The 6,753-nt window shown below is 52.1% G+C and overlaps 1 protein-coding gene across 1 annotated transcript in view; it reads right to left on the reverse strand.

The window, feature by feature from the left end:
- The window catches only part of ARAP1 (ArfGAP with RhoGAP domain, ankyrin repeat and PH domain 1), a 33,280-nt gene extending 27,189 nt beyond the window's left edge, over positions 1-6,091 (reverse strand). The window contains exon 1 of the mRNA XM_080911481.1: positions 5,759-6,091. The gene's annotated coding sequence lies outside the window, so the exon portion shown is untranslated. The remainder of the gene's footprint in view (positions 1-5,758) is intronic.
- Positions 6,092-6,753: the final 662 nt, after the last annotated feature.

Consider the following 6,753-nt stretch of genomic DNA (forward strand, 5'->3'; position numbering starts at 1 on the left):
ATCTGATGTCAGTCTCCCGGGGCCTGCTCCAGGGACCCAGTTCTCCCCAACCCCATCATAGTTTTCCAATAGTCCTATTCTGGTGACGAAAGTCTCCTGAAGAGCTCTGTCATCCAGGACACAGGTTTGAACCCCACCTTGGTATCGTCACTGCTATGTGTTCTGGGCTAAATGCCTAACCTCCCCAGCTCTGGGTCTCCTCTTCTGTAGAGTAGGATCTGCTTTCACGGGCAGATAGAGTACGCCGCATACCAACATACAGGATCCTCGGCGCCCAGCAGTTAGAATGGCGGCCGAGTCCTGCTTCCACCAGCTATCTCTGCCCACATCTGCCAAGGGCTGAGGAGGGGCACCAGAGTGAGCAACTTCCTCCCCTTAGGTCACTTTTGGTTTGGTCTGTTCCCCAGTGTTCCCAGCAGTGGGTAGCAGCATGTGACTGCCGGAAACGCAGGGAGGTCTGGGAGGATACAACTGGGTCACTCTTCAGTCTACCAGTTCCCCTCTCCCTGTTCCTTATGGAAGCTGCCTCTACACCTCTGTGTCCCTAAACCCTGCCGCTCTCCCCTGTACATACAAAGTATTCCAAATAACACTCTTAAAGTCTGCCCCTCCTGCCCAGGCTTCACTAGCATCTGAGTGAACAGAAGCCGAGTTCTAGTCCCTCGTGGTTCTTAGAATGTGTCTGTCTCCAATTAGCTTGTGCTACAGCCATGCAGACAGGGAGGGAGGGGACCTCCTTGTGGTGACAACCTGAATGAGGTACTACAGCAGCCCAGCTGCCTTGGCAACAGCGGCCTGTGTGAGAACTGCAAGGGCACCAGGAGAAACTGTCAGCAAACTCTATAGTGACCTGCAACTAAGAACATGCACACTTGCGGGGCCGCTAGAAGGTACACTGGCCCCTGGGGATAAGAAGTTTCTAAGCCAGACTGGGTCACCTGCTGACTCTGATCCTCGGGCTCTCACCTCTGAGTTGTCACCTGCAAGGGTCAAAAGGAATGGCTGCTAGACAGCTGTGAAGGCTGTGACAGCTGTCATGACCCGTCTCTACCATGGGAGCAAGCTGCTCCCTATACCTTTCTAGGAACCGATGCTAAGGGACTGTGGTATTGACAGCATGGTGTCCCTTAGCGAGCACAGCCCCGAGTTGACTGGAGTCTTTTTGCAAGAGGGAAAGCATTTGACTCGCAATCCCCACCCCCGAGTGTCGAGCAACAGGAACGTGCTAGACGAGTGGGTGGTGGACAGGAGGACAGATCTGTGGACAGACTCAAAACAAGCTCTGGTTGCCAGAAGCAGACAAATGATTCAACGGTGACCAAGTGCAGACCTGCCCAACAACCTGCCTGGTCCCAGATACCGGGCGTCCTTAGCCTTCCGGATGAGCACATCAATCCACCACACTGCTGCGACCAGAGACCAGGGAGAAGGAGCTGTGGTGACCACGCTCAGGAGTCAGCTGAGAGCAGACCGTGGCCTAGGGGGAAGTGTGGATCCTACTCTCCAAGGCCAAACAAATGGGCCTGGCTTCCTACTGTGACTCTCCTCCTCCTCCATGTCCTGAGGGGTGGAGCGTGGCAACCGGGTGCCCACTTGTTCCTCATCCTCAGGGGTCAGGCAAGCATGAGCCCTCCTCACCCTGTCTACCTCTACCACTGTCCTGACCTCCACAAGCCTGCCCTGAGCCTTGTTACCTGCAGGTGCCCTCTGTCTTTATCATCTGCCTGAGGAGGGGTGACAACAGGGCTTCTCATAACCCTTTTGGCAAGAAACCTCCATGACAGCCAAAATGCCACACATAGGGCATCTAGTACTGCTGAGTCAGGGCCAGGAAAGGAGAAGTGAGGTCAGAAAGGCACGGCCTGTGGGAAATCCCCAGGGGAGGGGGTAGTATCCCCTACCGAGAACAGGGAGCACCACAGGAGGGAGGGAGCACCCCCTGGGTATCTGCCCTTTACGATAGTCCCATCCTGAGTACTGGTGAATCACCCCTATGTTCACCCTGCTTTTTCCTTTGATTTCTACCCATTCACAACCCTGAATCACCCTCAGTACCTCAAAATGTAGCCCCATGGGTCACGAAAAGGCAAAGAAAGCCCTTCCTCCCGCTTACCCCCAGCTCCGCTGTCCTGGCCCTTTGCTAGCCAAGGGACGTACGGATCATCTATTCTAGCTATTATGACAGTTACAAGAGGACTGAACACCTCAGCCTGGGCCCTTAGCTCAAGAAGTCTGACTTTACAGATTAGAGGAAATACCCTAGGACCTTGTGCCCAGGGCTGGGAGACAGATGAGGACCCCAAGTCTCAGTGTGTAAGATTAGAGTGACCCTGTCACTAATGGCGTAAACCAGAAAGTTGAGGCTCGGCCAATGACCATTACAGGGCAACAGGTGCAAACACCTTGTCCCAGACACAGTGACACGTGGCTGCTCCAGTTTGGAGGCAAGCAGATCTGGGCTTGAGGCCCAGAGCTCAGTCAGCACCTCTGAGCCTCAGTTTCCCCTCTGACCAACCGGCAAGCTCACCCACACTGTTCTCACATGTGATAGCACGGTTTCTTACCTGAGCTGTAGCCAAAGTAGTCAAAGCCTCACAGGCTGGGCCACAAGCTGCACTGGGCTACGTCCCCAAACTGTCTAGATTCACCTCCAGCCAGAGAAACCAAGGCTCACTCTGAGCAGGAGGACTTCAGAGAGGAGCAGCCTACAAGTCAAGCTGACTTTGGACTAACTCCCCATCCCAGTCCATTCCCTTTCTTTCTTTCTTTTTTTTAAGACTTATTTATTTTATGTATGTGAGTACACTGTCGCTGTCTTCGGACACACCAGAAGAGGACATCAGATCTCATTACAGATGGTTGTGAGCCACTATGTGGCTGCTGGGAATTGAACTCAGGACCTTTGGAAGTGCAGCCAATGCTCTTAACCACTGAGGTATCTCTCCAACCCCCCATTCACTTTCTAGCACTCTACAAAAAGCTAATCTGAGGTCTGGGGGGGTGGTGCACACCTTTAATCCCAACACTCGGGAGGCAGAGGCAGGCGGATCTCTGTGAGTTCGAAGCCAGCCTGGTCTACAGAGTGAGTTCCAGGACATCCAAGAATACATAGAGAAACCCTGTCTTGAAAAAACAAACCAAACTAACAACTAATCTGCAGTCTATAAATATTTCGTATGCTTGCACACGTTTGTGTATAGGTACATGCACATGATTGCAGGTACCTGTAAAGTCCAGAGGATTCCCTGGAGCTGGAGTTACATTTGGTTGTGAATCCAACTCAGGTCCTCTACAAGGGTAGTATAAATTCTTTTTTTTTTTAAAGATTTATTTATTTATTTTATGTGAGTACACTGTTGCTCTCCACAGACACACCAGAAGAGGGCATCAGATCCCATTACAGATGGTTGTGAGCCACCATGTGGTTGCTGGGAATTGAACTCAGGACCTCTAGAAGAGCAGTCAGTGCTCTTAACCACTGAGCCATCTCTCCAGTCCCCAGTATGAATTCTTAACTTCTGGGCCATCTCTACAGTCCCAAGCTGCAGAGAATAAACATATCCTTCAAAACCTTTGCATAAGGCATTCCTTTCACCTCACTTGACCCTGTCTAGCCAAATTTATACTCTTCCTTAAAAAACATATCCCATATCCTCCACCCCTACTGCTGGCTTTCCCTCGTGCCTCAGGCTTCTTAGGGACTTCCTTGGGGCTCCCCCACCCGCCAGACTACTTCTCTATCTTTAAGATTTATTTATTTAAGTGCATGCATGAATGTGTAGGAAGTGTACCACCTGCATGCAGATGTCCACAGATGTCAGAACAGGTATCAGACCCCCTGAAACTGAAGTTACAAGTGGTTGTGAGCCACTATGGAATCGAACCCAGGTCCTCTGGAAGAGCAGCCAGTGCTCCTAGCAACTGAGCCACCTCTCCAGACTACCTCCGCATTTCCTATCATTCTGCACTTTACATCCTTCAATGTTTGGTTCGCTGTGATGACTTCAGAGGACCAAGGACCCAGCCTACATTTTACCCCAGAGTCAGAACCTTCCCCCTAAAATGTTCCATGGACCCCAGGGCAATCCCTCTAGCTCTCACCAGCACAGGAAGAGGCCAGGCCCAGTGAAATGGAGACTGTGCCCTTTCCTGATGCCCCCTTCCAGTGGTAAACTCTCCCTGTTGCCCACTTTCTCCTCAACAGCTAGGTCCTGCACCCCTCACTTCCTCCATGTCACTCTGTCCTTCCTCTTCCACCACGGGCTGCTGCTGCACACCCTGGCTCTGTCTCACTCACTTCTGTCCAGGCCCAGTGCGCAAAGCTCTTACCGGCCTCCTTTGCAGGAACAGAGAGAGATCTGCAGGCTGCTTGTCACTTAACACAAAGGGGCCGCAGCAGTGTGCTCTGCACAGCCACCCTACCAGCATCCTGATCTAGAAAGGCTGAAGCCCCCAGTCCCCCCTTCAACAGCACCCACTCAGAGTTCAACATACAAGGCCCCACAGCCCTGGGCACTTCTTCCTGGGCCAGGGCCTCCCCTTCCCAAGCAGGACTGTGGGCCAAGCTTCTGTTCGAACTTTTTTTTTTTACATAAAATGACCCTAAACTATCAATTCCCTTCTGTATAAAACTCACTTCTCCCTCCAGGAAATCCACCCAAATGTGGGTTTCATCCTTTTTTAGCCTGCTAGGTACCCAACACCACTCCACAGCCTGAGCCCCATGACCGATCCTGCTGTGGTGGACAAGAGGCAGGTAGCATCTGCTCTGTGCACCTCCTAGGTCTGGCTCTACTGTCTCCCTGAGGACAAGAAAAACAGGTCAGCCTTTGGTGAGCTTTCAGACAGTTCCAGGACCCCTCCCCCACCACTTCTGGTGACCAGTCCAAAGTATAGGCCATAATGTGTCCCCAGTGACCCAAGGGGTGCTGGGTTCATTAGTGATTCCTCGTAACTGGAAGGAGGGGAGGGCAACCTCACACTCAAAGTGCACTCACCAATCACCCACCCCGCCACCAGGGGAGGAACCACACAAATGAACCCTCAGCCCTCTGCAGGTAGGTCCCTGTCACCTTGGGCTGGGGGTACAGGATTTAGACACCCAACAGTCTTGAATTTGACAGTGCAACAAGCTAACCTAAATCTCCCCAAGGAAATTGCTCGATGGTGCAGGAAACTGGGAATGAATGCCAGAAGAGAGCAGGTGGGTACCAGAGCCCAGGGAGCAGAAACACCCTGCACACACACACACACACACACACACACACACACACACACTCACAAACACACACAGGCACATACACACACTCACATACACACATTCACACATACACTCACAAACACACACACACACTCACACACACACACAGGCACATACACACACTCACATACACACACTCACACACACTCACAAACACACACACATGTGCACTCGCACATGCACATACACAACAGTCTGTGGGGACAGAATCTAGCAAAGGACCAGAAAACAGGTATTTGGGATCACTAGTGGATCTAGGAGAGGCCGATGTGGACACACAGAGAGAAGGAAGGAGAAGGGGGGCAGTGTTAGAAAAGAGCAGAAAACAAAACAAAAACCCAGAAGTCGAGATAGGATCCTGGAACTGTCTGAGCAAACCAAGGGAAAGCACAGATCTCTGGAAAAGCAGCTCAGAAAGTGACAGAGACAAACAAAGAGAGACTCTTGTCCTCTCATCCCACCTGCCCAACACTCTAGCCAGGGCTGCCCCTTACTCACCCTCAGAGGCCTGCTGGATCCTGTCCTGGGCCTAAGAATTACTAAGGCTCCAGCCAGGTGGACCAGTGTGTGTCAGGGTGTCCTGTGTCTGCTTGTGTGGAAGTTTGTTTGTGCTCTGGCTGGTCTTGTGGCCAGAGTCCCTATCGTTAGCTGTGTCTGAGTCCTGTACCTTTGGATATGTGAGCCCCAGGTATATCTATGCACACCTATGGGTAGTGTCTCTGAATGCGTGTAAATGTGTGTGTGTGTCTGAATATAATCATAAAATCTGTCGGGGAGGGAGAGAGGGAGATTGTGTGTGTGTGTGTGTGTGTGTGTGTGTGTGTGTGTGTGTGTGTGTGTGTGTGCCCAGCTCTGGTCTTTTCTTCCTGCTCTCCGCCTCTCTTACCCCTTCCCCGCCCCCCTTCAGCCTAGGCCAACACACTTCCTGAAAACACTGAGAGAAAGAATCATCACCCATAATCCCCTGGGACAGATACTTCCTCCCCGCCCCTCAGGCCACGCCAGCACCATCCAAACTAAAATGGGGCAATTAGCCCTGTCAGCTGGTCCCCTGAGGCCTCACAGAATACAATCCAGGAAGCCCTGATTCTGGCTAGCCCTTATGGTGAATCTCCTGTCCCAACGTGCAGAAGCAGGCCCAAAGAGGCTGCAAAACAGGTTTCCTCATGGAACAGTTTCTGCCCCAGCAACAGGTGATCAGTCTTCAGAAAGACCAAGGATTGGCCGAGCAGCAAGGCATTCTGGGACACAGAAGGGAAACCTTGCAAGGTGTGACTCCAGCCAGTGGCTGGCCACTCTGGGCAAATACCTTAAATACCTGTAGGTTCCTGAGTACCAGAGGAGGAAGCTGAGACCCACAGAGTTGGAGGGGGCTGTGTGGAGCAGTTCTGGGGACCCCGAGAAGCAAGTCCTGAGGGGTTTGTCTCTGACACCTGAAGCTGAGTGGACAGTCAGGAGGCAGCATCTGAATGCTGGTCTCCCCTCTGAGGTGA

Source organism: Micromys minutus (genome assembly GCF_963924665.1).
Source record: "Micromys minutus genome assembly, chromosome: 2".
NCBI lineage: Eukaryota > Metazoa > Chordata > Mammalia > Rodentia > Muridae > Micromys > Micromys minutus.